This window comes from Triturus cristatus, chromosome 4_2 (genome assembly GCF_964204655.1).
Source record: "Triturus cristatus chromosome 4_2, aTriCri1.1, whole genome shotgun sequence".
NCBI lineage: Eukaryota > Metazoa > Chordata > Amphibia > Caudata > Salamandridae > Triturus > Triturus cristatus.
The window spans coordinates 131,334,901-131,357,174 of NC_140586.1; the positions used below are offsets into that span (position 1 = coordinate 131,334,901).

Here is a 22,274-nt window from a genome sequence, read left to right on the forward strand (position 1 = left end):
ATTATTAGCGAGGTAACAACCACCCAGGGTACTGCTTCCTCTGATATAGAGATTAGAACCGCCTTTAAAAAAAATTTTCAGAACATCTATCTGGAGGACAAGAATATTGACTCAGCAGATATAGAGAGTTGGCTAAGGGGTATCTCTCTTCCAAGACTCTTGGATCTGCAACGTGATATGTTGGAAAAGGAGGTAACCAAGGAAGAGGTAGAAGGGGCAATCCGTGCTAGTAAGAGGGGAAAAGCCGCTGGTCCGGATGGCCTACCAGCAGAACTATATAAGATCCTGGTAGAAGAAATTTCTCCCTTTCTTACAATATTATTTAATCATATCATAGTAGGAGGGGCCATACCACCAGCAACTTGGAATGAAGCTTCTATCACTCTTATATTAAAACCCGGTAAACCTCCTGATGACTGTGGCTCTTATCGCCCCATATCCATTTTAAATGCAGACTACAAAATCTTTGCCTCCTTATTGGCTAGAAGACTGGGTCAAGTCATACCCGCATTAGTTCATCCTAACCAAAAGGGATTTATTAGAGGCCGCCAGCTCTTCGAGTTAACATATGATCTAATTGGGGCCATAGATATGGCCACCTTGAATGCAGCCCCGTTGGCCATTCTCACGCTCGACGCCACCAAGGCCTTCGACAGGGTTAATTGGTTGTACCTGTCGGGGGTCTTGGCTAAGTTTGGCGTGGGGGGAAACTTTTAAAGGGCTGTACGGTTGTTATACAACTGTCCAACAGCTCGGGTACTTGTTAATGGCGGACTCTCTGAATCATTTTCCATCTCCAGAGGGACCCGTCAGGGCTGTCCTCTTTCCCCTCTTTTATTTGACCTCTATATCGATCCTTTGGCTCAAAAAATTCGTGAGGAACCCCGTATTAAACCTTTCATATATAGGGAATGGGAGAAGAAAGTTGCGTTATACGCGGATGACCTCATGGTTATGACATCAGACATCGATACTGCTTTCCCGGCAGTTATCAGTTTGGCAGTCGAATTTGGAAATGTTTCCGGTTACGAAGTAAATGCTGCCAAAACTGAAACGTTGGTATGGAATGACGTCGGGAGCAGTTTTAGCAACGGCTCAAATAAATGTCTTCGATATTTGGGGTTAAATATTATTAAAGACATCACTTTGATCGCGTCTAATAACTTTGCCAGGATCGCAAAAGAATGTCGGAAATTGATGAGAGCTTGGGTACATCTTCCTCTTACTCTAATTGGCAGAGTTAACTTAGTCAAAATGTCTATCCTTCCCAAAATCTCTTTTTTGTTTAATACAATCCCTCTTTATTTTGAACCTGCTTTGTTGTCTAAACTCCAGGGTGAGATCAGTTCTTTCATCTGGTGCAATAAAAATCCAAGGATAGCTTGGAAAAAGATAAGGCGTCGAAGGGAGAAGGGGGGCTTGGCAGGGCCCGATCTACAAATTTATGCCTGGGCTTTTCAGCTTTCCCATTCACGTATGCTCTTAAAAACTCCTGCAGGTGATGGGATTGGCAACTTGTTTTCTACCTTGTTGAAGAGCGAAGGAGCTGGGCAGTCAGGTTTTTTGTTTAAGTTTGGACCCCCTAAATTTTTCAAAAAGGTGAAGTTAAAGATTTTACAGGGCCTGGCAAGAACTTGGGCAAAAATAAAATTTTCTACTAAACTAGGGTATTATTCTAGCAGAGCTCCCCTTTGGGATCTTCCAGAGCCCCCAAACTGGCTAAGTGATGCACTTGCAGTACCACTCAGGGAATCAGGGATAGCTGTTTGGGGAGATCTTTTTGTGGAAGGGACCTTGATCCCCTGGGAGGATTTAGTTCGTATAGTTGGGCCCAATTTCTCAAGATTTAAGTATTTACAAATAGTAAGTTGGTCCCAAGCAGTAACATCACGACCCACACGGCTTGATAAGTTTGTTCTAGGGGGAGGAAACCACTTGGAAACTCTTTTGGTTGATCAGACTCCTGTAAAAAAAGAGGTTTCACTATGGTATTCTTTAATATTGGACGAAGTGGACGGCGATTTTGATCTCCCAAAACAGCTCTGGAGCTCTTCATTGCCAGCCTCCAATGTTGCAGATCTCTGGTTGATGTCCTGTAAACTGTTGTGGGAATTAGTCAAACCAGCTTGGCTACGCAGGAATCACCTGTTCACTTTACATAGAGCTTATTATTCTCCACAAAGACTCTCGAAATTTGCTGCAGGAGGCCCGGTGGTTTGCCCGAGATGTGGACTTATGGAGGCGGCAGATACACATATGTTCTTTGAGTGTCCCCATTTAACTCCATTTTGGGATGCAATTAGCAATAAACTCTCGGCCAGCCTGGGTCGTCCAATATTAATAGATCTGAAACTTGTAATTTTTGGAACAGTAGACAATTTACGATCTATGGCTGGTAACCTACTATTCTACGCAATGTTAGCGGCTCGAAGAGAAATTTGTAAACGTTGGAAAGAACCTACGCCACCATCTTTTTTTGAGTGGCGTAGTTCTCTGCTTCAGTTCTCTAAACTAGATATAGCTAGGGCCGGTAATCGTGACAGGAGAAACTACTGGAAGATGCTGGATGGGACTGCTTGAACTTGCTGGGGTTTTTTTTTTTTTTTTTTTTTCCCCAGCTCCGATGATTATTCTGCCATAGTGCCACCTTGCTGTCTCATTGATGGTCTCCCTCTTTCTCTTGCCCAGGTCGCACATATCCTTTCCAGCATGAATAACCACAAAGATGGTTAACCCCTTCAGTGCCCGCCCCTTTCCCCGCCCTGTGCCGGCCGTTGTATTAGCGGGCGGGGTTTATGACGAGCTGGTCTCGTCATGGGCACAGCGCGACCGCGGCCCATGACGAGACCAGCTCGTCACGGGCATTGAAGAGGTTAACTTCTGTCAGCTGGCTAGCAAGGGTTGAGCTGTTAGGGCGGCCATGGTGGCTGTAGGGCTCTTATATTTGATCTCTTATCGTTTGCCCTCCCAGCAATTGCTGTGCCAGCACAACGGTGCGCCCGTAGCTCCTGTTACTCAAGCAGCAGGCTTTCAGTAGTCTGGAACCATGGCAGTAAATGAGGAATAGAAAAGAAAAAAAAATATATATATATCTTTATTTGAATGAATAACAGTGTTTAGACAATATATTTATTGTGTATGACATGTGTGTTGTCTGAATTAGCCAACCATCGCACACCTCCCTGCAAGAGTAAGCCTTTACTGTTCAACCTACTACACCTTAAAGTCAAGGCCTAAAAAAACGAGGCACTTGACATTTCAGTGAACTCCTGTCCTATTATTCGTGGTGATTTCCTGGTATTCTATAGCAAAAATGCATATTCCAGGAAATTGGATTGTATTTCTGGTTAAGATTAACAGGTTTAATGTTAGATACCTTGAACCTGAAGTACTCAGGGACCAAACAAATTTAGATTTGTTGCCTTCAGTTGTGCCCTCAGGGCAGCAGAGCATTGTGTGGACTCTGGGAAGGCACATTTACCATTATACCTACAGGTCTAGAATAGCTAGGAAAAGTGCAACTTCCCCAAAATAGTCCAAATGGCTTATCTAGTATTGGAAAGTGCTTCCCTGAGGGCAATGTTCAGGGAAAAAAATAAGAATAACATTATTTTATGCAATTTGCTTACAACTTTCAACAATGACCAACACTGGAATAAGCAGCCCTTGTCACTCCTGATCATGGCCACTTTATTTAAAATGACCTCACTCCCCAAGTTTACATTTGTCCTCCAAAATGGCCCATATTGACTCCCCGATGATCTTTTTATTAGCACTGATGAAGTGCTATGGACCCCACTCTTGTGTGTTACTGCCTTTCGGATCTCGCTGCCCACGTCATGAAGGTCGATAGATGAGGGTGGCCTATTCTTCCCAATTTAGTAAGCTATTACTGCGGATCCCAATTTGTGGTGGAGAGCAATTAGTCGTGTGTCCATTTGGATAAGCCCTACAGTTGGGAATGTCAGGCTTGCTATGGATGAATATGGTTTTCTTCCTTTATGGCAATAAGGCAGCTAGACTACATCCACATAAGACCTGAGACATGGCTACTAGCCAAGTGGGATGTAATAATTGAATGACAAGTGACACGTCTTTGTGGGTGGGAGGTAGACTTGTTTGTTGGGCTGAAGGAATTCAAAGCATAAATACATTTACGATGTGTCCAAACGGAGGGACTTGGCAAGACAGGAGATAGTAAAAACCCTTGACGAATTAAGTGCTGAATTTGAGATGCATAAGGTGGAATTATTGACACTTGATGATGTTTAGACATGTTCTATAGACTCCAGTGAGGCCAAAGTACTTATGTAGGAATTAAGGGATGGTGAAAGGTATGCAGACCTTTGGTGTGCAACATACCAGGCACTCTGGTAAGGCCAAAAAGTAGGAGAGAGAGTCTAAAGTGGGAACTCTGCAGGATGAGAAATGAGAGGCGGTCTTAATCCAACTAAGGGAGCTGGCCACTAAGATCATCCTGGTTCATGTGCTTTTAAACATTTTGCATAGCGCATACTTTCATAGATTAATGATGTGCCATGGGACTAGTGGCTGTTTCTTATTTTCTTCACCAAGGACTGGATTATTATTTCATCATTGAAGTGATTTTAACTAGGATTGAAGTGTTTCAGTCCTTGTTTATTTTGTACCCGATCTAGGTAAACTTTGATACCAACCAGGGTAAATTAATGAAATAAATCCATGTATGTCCTTATAAACGGAATTTCCTGTGTTTCCTGTGTTTAGAGTATCCTTAAATTTTTCTAGTTCTGACTTAATAATATCAATAATTGATTGTCACATATTATGAGTGCCGGTGTATATCTGGTTTTTGAAAGCTAATACACAAGACACTCCTTGTCACTTGTGTTTCTACACACTAGGTAGTGGGGTGTTTATATATAAGTGGCACCAATTCTACTTTTTCATGTTGTTTGATTACACAAAATACTTTATTGCCCACTCTTAATTGTTCTCACCTTTGATTTGCGACCCCTCTGCCCACCACTACTTTCCTTTGGACTAGTGGAAGTATTAATGTGTGTAAGGTGTAAATGAGATATAGCAACTTTCAGACATACCACCATTGAAAAGTTGTTAACCTTTGTGAGCCGATGGGGAGAGAAGTGGGAGACTGGAAGAAACAGGAACCTGGAGCCTGAGCAGCCACATCTCCCATCCCCAAAAACACTAATGAAGGTTTCTTCTTTAGCCTCCCATGTCCTGGGAAGGTTGCAAAGCGTGTGTGGCCTGCAGCTCAGGCGTGGAAATGCAAAGCCTCTCCACACACAAGCTGGACACCACGACTGTGTAGGATTTCCAGCTCACCGTGTTCATGAAAATCCGTTGTGTGTCTGGGTGCAGTGAGACGCCCTTGTGTGGTGGGAGTTGTTAGGTCTGGACCTTTCTGTACGGGGTCCTCGGAACGAGACTGGTTGTGACCATGAGTGAGGCTACACTGGGGCTGGCACTAAGGGGCTTATTTACAAGCCCCTTGCGACACTTTTGCGTCACTTTTCCCATGTTAAAAGTGACGCAAAAGTGGCGCAAGGGGCTTGTAAATCTGCCCCTGAGAGTTTTTTTTAATTCTTTCTATTGAGCAGGATATACCAGATAGGACATTGCCGGAGAGGAGTACAGAATAATAGACAGTAACAGACATTAGGAAGCAATAAAGTGTTCTAGGGCAGCAAATATTACGAAATATTTCAATCCCCGAATTCCTCTATTAAAAAAATTAAGCGCCTCTAAATTTCTTGCTTTCATTACATCACCTGGAAAATAGCAAAGTGCAAACATCACTTCTGATAACAGTATTTCTTTATCAATATTATCAATATGAATCTAGAGCCTAAAGTGCATTAGTGCTAATAGTGCAAAAATCAAGCCATTCATATTAAAAATACTCACAAAGCTCAATGGGTAATGAATACCAAATTAGTCAATTCATTTCAGCTATTTAACATTCGGGATAAACCATTTGATATAGTTCAGACACTCTTTTGACACCTAGCACCGGAATCTCTCAATGGGAACAGTTGCAGAAAACCAAACCAATTCAATCAAAGATTTAATCAATACTCTATTTTTCATTACCCCGATGCAGAAATAAAGAAAATGGTATCTCGAACCTGAAATACCACCATGTTAGTAGTGCAAAAGATCACGTTTTATCTTTCTTAAACGGAGCCGAGGGATAAATAATTTATCAGGGAACCTTAATGATTCAGCTATACTTTAATAAGTTATTACCGCATAGGTTAAAACGTTCTATCTTTGTTAATGGTCTGGTAGCTAAAATGCCCCAATGCTAAAACCCACTGTAGGGAGACATCCTCGGGGGAAAAATCAGGATCCTTCCAAGCTTCCCAGATTGATAAAAACCTCGGGAGGGCCCCTACTGGCCTTGCATACGCCTCTTCAAAAATGTTAGTCCTACTCCTTTTTCTCAAACCATAGTTTAAAAGTAGGGACATTAGTTGTTTTCCAATATTGTAAGATTAATGAGTGAGCCACAGCTATGGCTATCGAGATAACATATTGAAAGTACTTATTAAACCTGCTCACCAAATGTGATGAGCCAAATAAAGCCAGTGTAGGCTTGGTTTGGGATTGTAGCTTGAACACTTCTGCTAATTTCAGAAAAACACTCACTCCAAAACTGATTTTTGCCTAGGGCAGGTTACGCAAGGTATGTACCCAATCACCATTATTGCTTGCATTACATAAAAAACATTCATTTGGGTGAGATGGAAACATCCTATGAAGCCAATGAGGTGTATAGTATGCTAACCACCTTGATAAGAACAACATTCTTTTAATATGTGCTGCTCTAAGTGATTTGTACCCAGACTCGAACAGATATTGCCACTCACCAATAGTCATCCTACAGTTAGTTGATTGCTACATTTTTTTCAAAAATTCAAGTATTACTGTTTGATTGGAATATTTTTGAAGAAAGCGGTACCAGTTCCCAACTCGTGAGAGTTTATTTTCACTAAAAGATGGATTAATAAATGGGTTTCTTCCTTCATTACCTGATAATTTGCTTTTAAAAAAACAACTATTTGCCTGAAACTAAACTGTAGAATCAAGTTATCCTTGCCAAATTGTTGGGTTATTTGATCCCATAAAGCTGAGTTCGAGCCATTGTAGAAGTCCCCCAATTTAATAAATCCTATAACCTTCCATAACTGTAACATTGGTTTTCATAAACCCAGGCCCCAATTTTCCTAATCTTGCAATCGGATAAAAGCGTGGCATACTGGAACATTCCAGAATTTAAATAGTGCCTGCATGCGCAGTTCTAGAACCATTAACATCTTGTATGTTTATTTTTTAATGACTTTTTGCCTTCTTCCGGAATGATGGTAGCATAGTTGTGCTCTCTTTGATCATAAGGTTTAAACAAATAATAGAAAGCCTTAGATGCTACCGAAAGTTGAATCATGTTATCCAAAAGGGCGGCTAGATAATATGTTGGAAGAGGATGAAATTAGTCTAGTTGCAGTATTGTCACCCTTAGCCTAGGCTGTTTATTGTGACATATGTATTTTCAAAAAATAGTATTGAGCTCTTTGAAATATGAACTGGAATTGTTTGAAGGGAGATTTGAAAAATGCTAGTCTTTCAATCAATGACAGTGGCAGAAGAGTCCACCTCTCAATAAGTCCTTTCATTTTGCTAAGTGTTGGGCCATAATTCAAATGAAAAAGTTGAGAAAAATTGCTGGTAAACTGGATTCCTATATAACGGATGGGGCGCTGAGCAATCGACTATAAGCTAGATAGAAGATCCGTCCTTAATGCATTAAACAATAAAATTTCAAATTTTGCTTGGTTTATTTTGTAGCCCCCTATGCCCGTAAAATATGAAATTTCATGTAAAACTTGCTGTATATTCACACTGTTGACTCTCAGATATAAAATGATGTCATCAGCAAGTAACTTGATTTTTGACATCGCTGCTATAGGTGGCAAAATTGATTCATTATTCTGAATCCTAATCACCAGGGGTTCTATAAAACAAATCGGGGACAGAGGATACCCATGCTGGGTGCCTCGGTTAATCTTCACTATCCCCGCTTCCCTGGTGTTTACTATTATCTTTGCCTCTACTTCCTAATAATTCTTCTTAAGCATGGTTAAAAATTTAACAGGAAATCCAAATTGTTTTAAAATATTGAACAATGCTTGCCATTTTCCTAAATCAAATGCCTTTTCGGCATCCATCATTAAAAGCGCTGCTTTTTCTTTATTTACAGAGAAATAATTGATTGTACCAGGAAATTTGTGTTTTCAGACATAGATCTTTTAGGAAGGAACCCATTCTGGTCTTTATGTATCATCAAATGGGCCCTTAATGAAATCCGGTTCACTCAAATGTTCATAAAGAGTTTGTAGTCCGTATTTACAAATTTATTGGGCGATAAATTGACCTTTGCATCATTTTTGTCTTTTTTGAGAAAGCTGACAATTATGGATTCTTTAAAAGAATTAGGGATCTGTACCCTCTCCCTGATTTGATTAAACAGAGCTGCTAAAAATGAAAGAAGATCCCTTACAAAATGTTTGTAGACTTCTGTAAGGATGCTGTCACTTCCACAGGCTTTTGCCATATTTTTGAGAGCGTTAGCCACCTCAGTCAACTCAATTTTTTCTATCAAAGCACTTTTTGAGAGCTGGGGCGTTGCCATATCTGAAGTGTAGCAAAATATTGTTCCAGCCTTATTCGCGGGACCTCCTTGGCTTCATTATATACAGTCCTGTCGTGCCAAAGGAACACCTCGGCTATCCCCACTTCCTCTACTTCCGTAGCCCTGGTAATAGGTTTCTCAATTTTATTTATAGCCTGCTTGTCCTTTTTAATTTTTGACGACCGAGCCAGATGTTTCCCTATTTGTTGGCTTTCCATGTATAATTTCTGCCAGAAGGCCCTGTCCCCAGAAAATTATTCTACTAAGAAGAAAACCCTAAGAGCTTACTTTTCCTTTTATAGCTGCTCCTTTTTTTTCTGATGCTTGAATAGGGCTGTTGATGTTCCTGTAAATTCCCTCATAGTGTTATCAACTGCTACTTGAAGGGCCTGTACTTTACAAAGGCGTCACCTACTTAGCTTGGCCTTATGAGCTACCACCTATCTCCTATAAGTGGCCTTAAATGATTCCCATACCATGAAATTGGAGGTGGAATTACCATTTTCTTAAAGAATTCTTTTATGAAACCCTCATATCATCTAACCAAATTTGATCTGAAAGCAACGATTTCTCGGGGTTGCCATCTTGGTGTCCATTTTAACCGAGGGTCCAAAACTACTTGGAGGGAGACGATTGAATGGTCCGAAAATAAATTTGCCAGAATCTCCATGAGACTCCAATTCATTGTATATGATAATAGAAAATATCTAATCGAGTTAATGGCAAGTATAATGTCTGGATTCAGGGTGATCAACCTGCCAAGGTTCGACTAACACAAAGTCCTGTGCCATTATTTTTATTAGCTATGCCTTTTTGACTTCAGCTGTTTTTTAGCCTTGTTTGAGGTGTCCCTCCTTAAATCGTGTATAAAATCAAAATCTCTGCCCATCACCAATGACCCCTTTGCCTTCATAGTAAGTTTGTAGATTTGCTCCAATGACTGGGGCTAATCCGAAAAAGGACCATATTAGTTCACAAAATTAACAACCCTGTCTCTAACTAGGGTCTTCAACCAAATCCACTTACCATTTGTATCTCTTATTGTTTCCTTTACCCGCCAATCCACCGAATTTGAAAATAGAATTTCCACACCCCTCATTGCCACCATGCAGATGCAAAATAGGCCAGAGCGAACTCTCCTAGTAACCGCACTTTCGGTGCATTGCTCTTGAGATGTGTTTCCTGTAAAAATACTATTTCAGGACTAAATGAAGATAGCCATTTCAACAGTGCCCCACATTTACGTCTATTCCCAAACCCATTCACATTGCAAGTAATAACTTTAATCTTGTACTGATTTTCACATCAAAGTGAGGATCTTGGCTGCACCAATACAGAATAAAACGTTTTTGATTGCAGACAATGATCATGTGAGGGTGTTCTCTAATTTATCAATCACGGCAGCACGATGCCGAAAATCTTTTCAAGGGCTGGTGAGAGAATTCAAAACTCTGAGGGTGCAAGCCTCGGTGGCCCTGCAGTCTAAGTTGAAGGTTCTTGTTAGTGGCCAATTTCACTTGTTCTTGGTGGTTGAGGAGGCCCAGGTCCTGCTTTCTAGGATTTCGAAAGTATAGAAGTATGCTTCTGAATTATTGTTCAGGCAATAGATGATTGAGTGGTCTGTATTCTTATTCTTTTTGGTTATGGGAGTTTACATCCCTTTTTCTTTTCGGGAGGCAAGTTGGGTCACACGGGGGTGCCAGGTGCATATCACACCCCACCTCAGGAAACTCCACTGGCTTCCCGTACAGAAGAGATGCCAATTCAAGTTTCTGACCCACACAAAACAAGGCTCTACACAACCAAAGACCCGCATACATTAACCACCACCTGAACTTCCACCAACCATTGAGAACACTGTGCTCGCCCTCCCTTTCACTTGCCCATACTCCCTGCATCTACCGAAGCAGAAATGGAGGACGCTCCTTCTCCCACATCACAGCAAAGACCTGGAAGTGCCTCCCCACGCACCTCCGGACCATCACCTCAATTCCGGAACTCTGAATGGCCCTCAAGACCTGGCTGTTTGAATAAACCTCTGTTTATTCAACCTATTGGGTGATTAGCTGCGCCGTATAAATCCTGATTGATTGATTTTGTGGATTTCAAAACATATTGGGCCAGATGAATGACCGTGGAAATAGCGCCTTGCAAATTGCGAGTTTTTTTGCGACTCACACTTTACGAGGCGTTGTTTCCAATGTCTTACAGTGTATTTCACACTGTTAGCGATTCCCAATGGGTTCACAAATTGAGAGGCCCATGAATATTAATGAGCCTCCCGCAATTTGCGACCCCATAAGGAATGGCAGGCCCTCCCAGGTATGGTGGCCTGCTGGGCTCAGCAGACCACCATGTCTGGGACCCCTTTTAAATAAAGCAGTTTTTTTAATGCATCCCATTTTCCTTAAAGCAAAACGGGATGCATTTAAAAAAAAAATTTAAGTTTTTGTTTCATATTTTAAGAGAAGGTAGTGGTCCCTGGGACCACTGCCTGCCCTTAAAAAATATTTTCCCCATGCATTTGCAAAGGGGAAGGGGTCCCCAGGAGACCCCTTCCCTTTTGCAAGTGCATGCGAGTGTTTTGTGCCTGCAATTGCGGACGCAAAATATTCTTACATAGGTTTGCGCTCGCTCTTAGGAAGCGAACGCCACTTCCTAATAGCGAGTCGCAAAACCCTACTTTGCGAGTCACAAATAATTGCGAGTCGCAAAATAGGGTTTGTACATTCCCCGTGCTGTTTTTGCATGCGCAAACAGGTTCGCAAACCCTTTTGCGCATGCATAAATGGTCGTACATCTGGCCCTTCAGGCCTTAATAGTCAAAGTTTACAGGAATTAAAAAAAAACAGCCCTGATAACTCTCCATCACCCTAACTCCCCCTGGAAAGGGCTACAGGCAGTGCTGGGCTGTCATGAGTGCACTTCGTAGCGGCCGGAGATGTCTCATAACCAGCACTGCCCAGCAGGTGAAAGCATTACAGCCCTATGTATTCAATAATTTACTTATATCACCATCAGACACCTTTAATCTCTGGGATCTGGGGCCTGCTTGGGGAGGTGGAGAGATAGGCGTATGGGCACCGAGGGAGAGGTAAAGAGGAAGGGACGGGGGTAGGTAGAGGAGACTTGGGTAAGGGAGAGGAGTTAGGAATGACGAGTGAAGATTATATGTTACTTGTGTGTATGCGCCCTAATTGCGTTGGGAACCCTGAAGTAAAGAGAGGTTATTGGCGTTGCTGAGTTCACGACATTCAAGCCAAGTGCAGTAGTTGGGACTGGGGCCAGGTCTCCTAGTTCAAAGCTGGTCGTTTATCCTCAGGCCCACGTCTCCACCCAGAGCCACTCCCTTTGCAGCCCCTCCCTGCCCCCTCCGCCCTGCCCTCCTCGCGCCCCCACCACAACCTTCAAAGGCCTTCCCAGGAAACATGGCGCTAATGAGAGGGACAGAGCAAGAAGATTAGAGGCCAGGCACCAAGGGGAAACGCAACAAGCCATGCTAAAATAAAATATAACAAAGAAGCAGCTCTGGTGGAAGCCCTGCCCGAGTGCAGCTCCGACCACAAAAGTGGCTCCATGTGTGCTGGCAGGCGCGCGCCTTCTGTGGGCCGAGCAAGCATGTCATTTGCTGGAGCAGTGATTCCCGGGTACCAGCGGCAGCCACCCAGCTCGGGTTACAGCCTGATGCCTGTGAGGCGGGGGCCGGCCGGGGGAGGGAGGGGGGGGGGGGGGGGCGGATGGGAAGGTGGTCCAGGCTGCCAGCATCCCTGCGCAGGAGCTCTGTCTGGATCTCTCGCTCGCTTCCTTTTCTGCGACGCAATGCTCAGCCTCGCGCGCTCAGGCGGATCTGATGGGACCCGCTAGGAGACTACCCCCCCACACTCGAGCTGAGAGTGAAGGGGAGCGCTAGAACGACGCACGACAGGCAAGTTAAGCTGGGTTTTCTCTTTGTAACGGCTTGAGAGGGCACTCTCGTCACTTGCTGTGCATGGAACCTTTCCTGCTGCATTGATGTTAACTAGCACCTTCCTTATAGCACCCAATCTGCCGTTAGTATGGCATCGAAGCGCTTTTGGTGCTCACTTTTGTTTAGGCGAAACTCTGTGTGTCTGGGGCCAGATCACTGAAACGTCTGCACTTGTGCCAAATACAAAACATAAAAGAAAAGGACAATCCATTGTGTGCCACGTTTATTCCTCGCCTCGTCGGGGACGGAGAAGTGTAAAAACTGATTCCACAATATTTTTATTGAGTTCTTATTTACTGAAAGAGAAAGTAAAATGTCTTTCTTTTTCAGTTGTGAACGGTGGCACAACTTTTGAAACTTCATCACTTTGTTTCATTTTTTAAATGAATTACTCATCAAAAATGGCGAAGCATCGTTTGATTGAAACTGATTTCCAGTGTTAGCCATGGACCACTATTTCGTTGATAAAATCTTTAATATATCACGAAACAAATTACAAGCTGCGACTAAGCGATATTCGTTTATCTATTGACGGGTTCGGTTTGTACTATTGTACATCGTTTCTGCAATATGGGCTGCAGCAAAAATGGCTCTATTCCACACTACATAAATAGCAACATAGCGCAAAGGGACGTTACCTGTTTTTACATTAGTGCAAAGTTTCTGAGACATGGGCTGGTTGTTTGAGAACAGCACTGCACAGCAGAGCTCTGCATATATGTAAGAATTCTCATCTCAAGTACAAGTGCTGCGCCAAGGTTATAAAACAAAGAACCCCAGCGCCTTGAGACCCTTATGACTGAGTATTCGCGCTTTACAAAAACACTGCTAGATTGATTGACTGATTGAAGGAGCACATTATGGAGGGGGCCCAGAGGGATGGTCTTGTTCCTGGTCCATATGAGGTTCACGCAGGGGTGGCAAATAGTAGGAGCTGTGTCAGGGGGCCCATTGGTGTAAGGTGTCCTGAAAGGCAGAGAGAGGTTGTGGCATTACGGTCTGAGCTGACGACCTTGGATCTGGGGAACCAGGATCGAGTCTCGGCATCGGCTCACCTTCCTGTGATTCTGGGCAAATCACTAATCTCCCCGTGCCTACCAAAAAATGAATGTGTCAATATGTAATGCAACTGGTGCTCATGTAAAGCGCTCCGATGCCTTCGGTCGAGTTCCCGCTATATAAAACTGCAAAAAAAAAAAAAAAAAATGTCTCGCATGGAGGATGTGAGTGCTGATCTGGGAAAATTTGTTTAATTAGCACCTGGAATGATTCGCCTTTATTGAAAATCAGGAGCATCACGTTTTATCCAGGAGGGCCAAAACCGTAACGAATTTTACGTCCAGCTAGTGTGTGAATTAGTTCTATGTAGGTTCATTATTTGTAAATCCATCTTACGTGGGGCTGCTCAACACCTGGCTTGGATCCGACCACCTTGGACCTGCGCTGGACACCCCGGGATAAACCAATACATTTCTGAAATTTCAAAATAGATATATTTTCACATATTTGTCTTCTGTTTACTGTTCCCCTACAAGTGTATTCTACCTAAAGCTCCGAGGGGCCATCGAAAAGGGTGCATGCAGCACAAACCTCACATGAATGGCACTACTTTAAGGCCAAATAACGACTTTCGGACTGAAAACCTTCCTCTTCCGACATTTCTCATTTTTGGGAATATATGCTTGTTGATCTTGTCTGCCTTTGCAACGCAGATGTGGCATTGATACACCAGGTCTGTGAAATCTGTGCAGCATTTCCAGAATATGCACCTGCAGCGCTTGAAGCCCTCCCTCACCTCACCGCCCTACACCTATTGCCCCACAGAATGACCATGGAGAATTGAAAGGAACAGATCATGTCCCATTTAGTAGACCGAATTTTGGGCATTTCTTCATGTTTCTTGAAAGGCAATTGCAGAATATTCGATTTAGCTCACAAAACTGGAAATCAGGCAAGGTAAAGGGGGGGTCTGAATCCGCTCTTTGATGAGGTGTTCCTCAGGAAATAGATGCCGGCTTGAACTGAACACAGACAAAACTGAGGTCCTGGTTGCGCATTCCCTTCTTCTATATGGATCATTGGTTGCCTGCGCCACCATCCTTGGTTGTTTCCCTGTCCAGTGTAAGGCAGTCAAAAGACGAGGTATAAAAATTGGCAAGGATCACCAAATGTGCCCTCAAGTAGTTTCATCTTGCACCTATCCATTCCAGGGCCTTAAATGTATCATTAAACCTTTCCCTGTTAACAGCTGCAAGCTAGTTATCTCAGCTGTGATTGGCTCGAGATTGGATTATTGTTATTCACTCTATTTAGGCGTGAATAACTCCCTCCTTCGTCTCCATATCATTCAGAATGAAGAAGCTGGTGTTTGGTTCCTGGAGCTTTCAGAAGAAGTGATCCAAGAAATACGCTAGGCACTCTAGATTGGCTGCCTACCCATTAGTGGTGACCTTTCCAGTGCCTGGAGACCTCTTTGAGATGAAAGAGAGCTCTATAAATTACCCCTAACATTAAAATTAGCACTAAGAATCCCCTTCTTGCCTGTTCAGAAGCTGGAGAGTTTTCAAGGGTGACACTGATTATTTAGAGGTGTGGCTTGAACTTGTACACGGTCTATAGTAACAGTGTTGATGTTGAGTTTAAAAGCAATGTCCATTGTGTTTCCACACTTCCATACTAAGTGCTTCCTTGTTTTGGAGGAAAAATGAATTGAGACACAAAGACAAAGCGTGGCTCCAGCAAGAACACACCAAGCGATCAAGCTGGAGAGCCAGGTTGGAAAGAGGTGTTGTGCCGACCTGTCAGAAAACGCAGTACCACGCCACCGTGTGTCGCACGGCATCGCCTTATCGCACATGGTAACCTGGTGAAGAGCTACTATCACGAGGTACGCACCAAGTGAGCTGGTTTCCATTGCATGTGTGGAGGCTCTGTACTTATACAATTACATTACAGATGTCACGGCTGCAGGAAGTGCTTCAGAAACGTTTTGCGTTTTTGGCCAAGGTAGGAGTGGCCAACCCGCGTCCAGGCCCAGCCCCTTCCAATGTCCCCCGTGTCACTCAAGCTTTGACAAAGCCATGCCCCTTATTATCCTGTCTGAGTCACTGCCTCCTCTCTTTCACACAGTGAGAAATGTTTCCAAGTTGGCAGGAACAGCATATTGTATTGTGTTGTATTGCAGCATTTATATATCACTTTCTACCCCAATGAGGGGCACTGAAGTGCATGCCTATATGGGCAGCATGGTACACCGTGTAGGGCGTGTGGTTAGAACAATGTTGTCTCTGCCTTGATGCTATGTGGGAAGCAGTGATTAATTTGTAAAAAAAAAAAAAAGTTCTGGGGCTCACGTCAGGGGGGCAGCTTGCATTAGCCCATTTCTCCTGCTAGCGACGCCTAAAACAGAACCAACTACTAACCATGAAATTGGGGAGAGGATGTGGCGTAACAGCCAGAGCTGCAGACTTCAGAGCGGGGAACCAGGTTCGAGTCTGGTGTGGGCTCAACATCCTGTGTTTCTTGGTGAATCACATATTTTCCCCTTAAATTAAGGTGTCCTCAACTGGTGCTCATAAAAAGTGCCAGTGTTTATGATTAGGGCTCCGGTTTTACGATATTTATTTTTTTAACATTTCCGTCTGTATTTATCCATATTTATTTTTTGTCCATCTTTTTGATATTTATCCATATTTATTTTGTGTTTTGATAATAAATGGAGCTGTGAAATGGTACATGTCTTAGTTAATTTAACTCTTGGACGTGCACTCATACATGGATGCCTTCACGTTTTAGCAAATTAAGCATCCACATATAAAAAAAGACTGCAGTCAAAGGTACATATTAACGTTTTACTACAAATATATGTTAACATATGCCTGTATTTTAAGAAATCTCATCCATTCCATGTTGTGCCTGATGACCACTGAGATGGGGTTATCACTTTATGGGACGCAGCGCGTAGCAGTGTGGTGGATGATAGGTGTGAGAGAAAGACACTCAGTTTTGTTGTTTTCAGGATACTGGTACCTTTGAACAGCTCTGCAGGCCCCTTTATGGTATTTCTAATGATATAGTCTGCTTAGCTGGTAATTGCACTGGGTTGTCCATGCTAAGATTTTGTGTATAGTTGTGGTCCTGAGGTGTTGCGGTGGGAGGGAGAGAGTATTGGCACCATCGGCATGAAACGGTTTAACTACAATTTGCTATGATTGTCAAAAAGAATGAAGTACATGTAAGACAATTTCTATTTCTTCCCGATCAGCATAAGACTCCAAAAATGAGAAAAGATTCTCCTAAAGGATTTCACAATAACTACGATGCATTGTGCCTGCTCACAACTACTTTAAACGGTCTCCGACTGAGTACTTTGAACACTACAAGTACCAGAAAGCTTTGGGAAGCTGGCAGCTGCCAAACATAGGACACATGCCCGGATACTGAGTAGCATGCTGCCAGATGATGGGGGACTCAAACGCGCCCTCTCTCCTCCTTCACCCCAGAGACGGGGAAAGCCTCTGGGACCTCTGTGAAGGACTTCTGAGTGAAATCTGCACATTCATATAGACCCGCGAACTAGGCCTGATAACACACGAGAAATAAAACAAGCAATGGCATAGCCAAAAGGTCTCGCCTTTGGGACCTTATCAGTGTTTTGCCATGCAACACATTATCCATTGTGCTGTGCCACCAGGATTTGAAGAGCTATACAATAGTTGCACACTGTTTATCCTTTGTAAGTTGTAGCTATGTGGAAATGGCCTGATTTACTTAGGACATTATTTGAATGTGGAGTTGTACACTTTGTGTGAGTGCCAGCTTCAGTATAGTATAGTACAGTATAAACACTATGGTTCGACAATTATTAAACGACCCACTAGCCAATTGGGTTGTCCTGGATAAAAGTTGAAAACAACAGCTTTTCTGCAATAAAATCCTTGTCTTGTAGTTTGTGGGGGTCGCTCGCCTCGTTTTTGGCATCTTATACCTGCATGCAGTATTGCTCAAGCTGTACCACAGCTCGAGTGGAGCTGGGACTTCGTGTGAAAATGTTCACAAGCGCCAGGAGAGCAGCAGTAGGAGGGAGCAGAGCCAGCCGCCCCCTCAAACAATGCAAGGAGCCAGAGAGCGGCTAGGCGCTGCCAGAAGAGGGTGAGGAGCAGCAAGAGGGTGAAATGGCGAGGGGCTGCACCACAGCACCAATGCACGAGGACCGCCAAGCCTTACCTCCAGCTGATACCAATTGCACCAGTGCTCTGGTCAGCACCGTCCTGTCCTCCCATGGGCTTCTGCCTATAGCACAGAGTGGAGGAGGCTGTGCCTGACCCCGTGCTGCTACCGCCGCTGCTGCACTGTGTCCTGTTGCTCCTTCACGCAACTCTATTCTATAAATGTGAAATGTAAAAGTACCACAACACTGGAGCCTCCGGCACTGAGGAAACCGGACAGGAAGGAATTTTTCATAATTGAAGATGTATGTAGTTAGATTAGGAGAAAGGGAGGTGGAGTAATTACGAAACTGAAAGGCAGCGGGAGGAAGAATTAAACATGCGAGAAAGAAGAACGTCAGGCCCGTCAGTGGTCCATTGCATGTGTTTGTGTTTTGTAATTTATTTTAACCAAGTACTGTCCTGGGAAGCGCTTGCTGAAAATACACAGCCCGCGAGTGGTGCGCGTGTGAGAGAGGGGGGGCAGCAGGCGGTGAGCCCGCGAGTGGTGCGCACGCGCTTGGGAGAGCAGTCTGCTCATTTTCAAGCACTGCAAGGTGGATGCCGCCACAAGCACGAGTGTGTGCTTGAAAATGAGCAGACCGATGGCTAAAGGTCCTCCTAGGGCAGCGCATGCGCATTGCCTAGGCGAGATCTAAAAAGCACATTATAGTCTCTTAAATGTGCAGTAGGAAAGACACTTCCATGTGGTCACTTGCTTGTGGTGTTGACAGGACGATGAGGAAATGATCATTTTTTAATCTACAGAGATAAAGGGCGCCCCTTCTCTTGAAGCATCTCTGTGCCGTGGCCTCACAGCTGAGCATGGATGCAATACCATAGGGTTCAAGTGGTTCTGTTATTCGGCTGCTGCAGAAATTACTTTCATCAATCCCAGGCTCATATGAGTCATTAAAGGCCCGGAAACTGATGAAAGAGTAAGTGGAGATGTGATATCTCGTGTCTATTACCCAAGAGTTGTAATGTAATCAGCAGTTCTAGGGGCCGAGGCTTCTTCCAGTTGTGAACACATCTGCCAGAACAGTTTCCTTTCTCTTCAGCTCAGATTACAGTCCCATTTCCTCACAAAAATCTCCCATGAACGGGCACTGCCTGTTCTGACTGTATACCATTCGTAAATTAAACATTTTTGAGGGGGCTAAACGGTGGGCACTTTTCATTCTACAGTACTTCCAAAATGTAAAGTCTTAAGATTGTGTTCTCCACACCAATGTGTGACGCTAGTAACTGCACGCAGCAAGGGCAGGCCCCCAGGGGTAGGGCAAGCAATGGGCTGGGGTGACTTCCAGCTCTGCATTTATATCTGTTTTCTAGGTGCTGAACTGACGCCACTGGCCCGCCCGCATTCCCCTTTTTGCTTAGTGTTTACCTTACTGTTTTCATGTTTTTCATGGTCTTATTTTCATCTAAGTCCAATGACTTCGTTTCCTTCGATTTAGCTGTGGCTTTATTCCATTGGCTTGACATTCACCTGCCCTCTCTGTGTAAGCTGCTTTTAATGGTTTTGCTTGCACTTAAATACATTAACGTATCTTTCTCCTCACTCCACTGCCTCTGCTTGCTCTTAGCTGTAATTCCCTGACTTATGACCCCCTCTAATGGCTTGAACTACATTTTGCTCCATTAGCTCGTGGCCTGTGCCTCATTGCGTTCCCCGGCGTATGTCTGGGTAGATTGCTTTGTTGTACTCATCACTGTAGGGTCTCTGCTTGATTCTGGTTGTCGGTCTCCTGATTCCCGTATCAAGGCTGGCAGCCGATTCCTGGGACTTTGCTTTCACCCAACTCTGTTTATTTCTCTGGCTTGACCTGCTCGGGAGTCGCCTGACTCTCTCATAGCCTGGTTGGTTTAGCTGGTAAATGATTTCATTGGCTTGACTTGTACCTAATTCTATTAACCTGAATGTACCTTCATAGGGTTCATTGGAACCTGGCCTCCATGGCTTGGTTGTACCCAATGATTCACTTGGCTTGAATCCCACTTCTTTGGTTTGACTTGCAGCTCACTCCATCGGTTTGGGTTGACTCTGAATCTATTGCCTTGGCCTGTATCTGGCTCTATTGGCTAGCTTGTTTTTCTCCAGTTTCAATGATTCGTCACAAACTTTTGTCTCACTTCATTGATTTAGCTTGCATGTGGCTCTGCTTGACTCCGACCCGACTCTACAGATCTGCCTGATCCTGGCTTCACTGGCTTCCCTTTGATTCTGTTAAGTTGGCTTACATGTGACTCCATTAGCATTTCCTCTACCAGTTTTCATTGAATTTGATTGATGCATACGCCACTTCCTGGGCTGGTTGCTTCCTCCATGATCTTGGCCTAACTCCTTCAGCTTTTCTAATACTTTGCTCCAATAGTTCTGCTTATGCCAGACTCTATTGATTTGGCCTGCACATGGCTTTGTTAATTACCTTTGGCTTTACTGACTTTGCTTGCGCCCACCTCCATGGGACTGAGACTGACTGACTTCATTAGCTCCTCTTGTACCTGTCTTCAGTGGCCTGGTTTGAGTCTGACTCCATTGACTCCGCTTGTGCCTGATTTCATTTGTCGTGGGGTTCCCTTCCCTATCGCGCTACACTGTAGCGTCACTTACAGACTTCTTCCGCCCCTTTACCCTAATGATGACTAAGGGCCTGATTTAGAGATCGGCAGACGGGATGTACTCCAGCCCAGCATACATCTCTTGCACTGACAGGAACCTCCATGGTGGTTGTTCCTGTCAATTCATTGAAAGTTTGACTGACGGCTCTGTCAACATGATGAAGCTATACCACAAACATACAATAATTTTTTTTAATTTTTAAAAGCAAAATCCTAAAGCGACATTTCCTTTGCGCAAATTAAAAAAAGCAATGACTCCCTGCCATGGGAGATTTTTTTCCATGACCTGTCCTGGGGGTCATTAACACGTTTTCACTGTCCATTGCTGCCTGGTTTTACATGAGGTGCCAGACAGTGAAAATTGCCCATTTGACTGCCCACTATAAATCAAGCAGATGGTCAAATAGCCAAACCTCTGACAGCCCTTACTCCGTCGGGAGGTGTATGTCGGCAGCAGAGATGGAGTGGTCCCTGCCACTGACATACTTCAGGTCCTCCTGACTCTGGCGGGAATTCAGTTTGACGGAGAGTGTACACCGTTGCGACAGAGTACCCTCTCTGCCAAACTCAAAGTTGTTGCGTCCCTTTTTTCCCATATTAAAAATCACGCACTGGCGGCGCAAGGGGCTTGTAAATAAGGCCGTAAACCAGGCCCTCGACCTACTTTCTGTGTTCACTGTTTCATTGGCCGATGCAGAGGGGCTGAACTCTACAGCCCCTCAATCCCTACTGCTGCTTTAAGAGCCACAGAGGGCACTCACAGTGAGGAATGGGGGATTGGTATAAAAGACGATGTCAGAACAAAGGCGCGTGTGTGGGATAACGGGGGTGGGGGGTTTGAGGGGCTTTCCAGATGTTTTTAATTCTTTGCAAGAAATTCGATGCAGTCTTACTCGGTGCAGCTCGGGGACCTGCGGGCTGGCAACATTCTCATCAAAAGATTTTTTCTCTGCACTGAAAATGCATCTCATTTTGGTGCCCTTTGGATGTAACAAAGGACCCCAGTGGAAGCCCAGAGAAGGCCACGCTGAATTTACATACTGCCCATTCGAGGTCAGGGCCCCTTTTGTATGCTACACACGATGAAATAAGTCAGTTTAAGGCCCAAACAACTGCTGTGGGAATGCACACTTTCACAGAGCACGCCCACATGTTAGCAATAAATTTCCAAATGATGTCATCATGTAAAGAGAGAGTACCGTTAATCTTGACTTCTCAGACAAAAACATACGCCTCTCAAAGCTGCCCATGGATCACACACGCAGAGACCCTTGTTGTTTTAATTGTGAGTTTGCGGGCGAAAAGAATGTGGTCCATTTTAAACTGGAATCGTAGCAGCTGGGGCTTCAGCTCACTGAGTTGTCCGGGGTTGAAGAAACAAACCACTAAAACAGAGGCTAGGGGTAACATACCAAAGCTTGCTATGAAAGAGGGCATTTACAGGCCCGGCTGCAGCCTGGGCAGGCCGTGGACCAGACACATATCTGATGAGTTATCTTGGCTCGCCCAATAAGACATTTATATCAGCTGCATACGACCATTACAAATGATGGATTTTTTTTCGTCCCCTCAGGGTGGGCCTCTCTTACATTCATATCATTGCAACTCATGACCAGGGTAGACCATAGGAGGTGTCGTCATATTCATGTAGTTACCCTTTGCACTCCTAAACCAATCCCATCAGTTACTAAGGGAGAAAACACCTAATGCGCGAAGACATCTGCCATCCATCACTGTGACTGGACACTTTACAGCAGTATACGCTTTCTTACAAGTCCTT

The 22,274-nt window shown here is 44.0% G+C and overlaps 1 protein-coding gene across 2 annotated transcripts in view; it reads left to right on the forward strand.

The window, feature by feature from the left end:
• The window catches only part of AVIL (advillin), a 289,261-nt gene that overhangs the window by 28,949 nt on the left and 238,038 nt on the right, over window positions 1-22,274 (forward strand). The window contains exon 1 of one of the 2 annotated variants that reach the window (XM_085600801.1): window positions 12,424-12,620. The exons of the other annotated variant lie outside the window; for it this stretch is intronic. The gene's annotated coding sequence lies outside the window, so the exon portion shown is untranslated. Of the gene's footprint in view, window positions 1-12,423; window positions 12,621-22,274 lie in introns of those variants that run through there. 2 annotated transcript variants of the gene reach the window in all.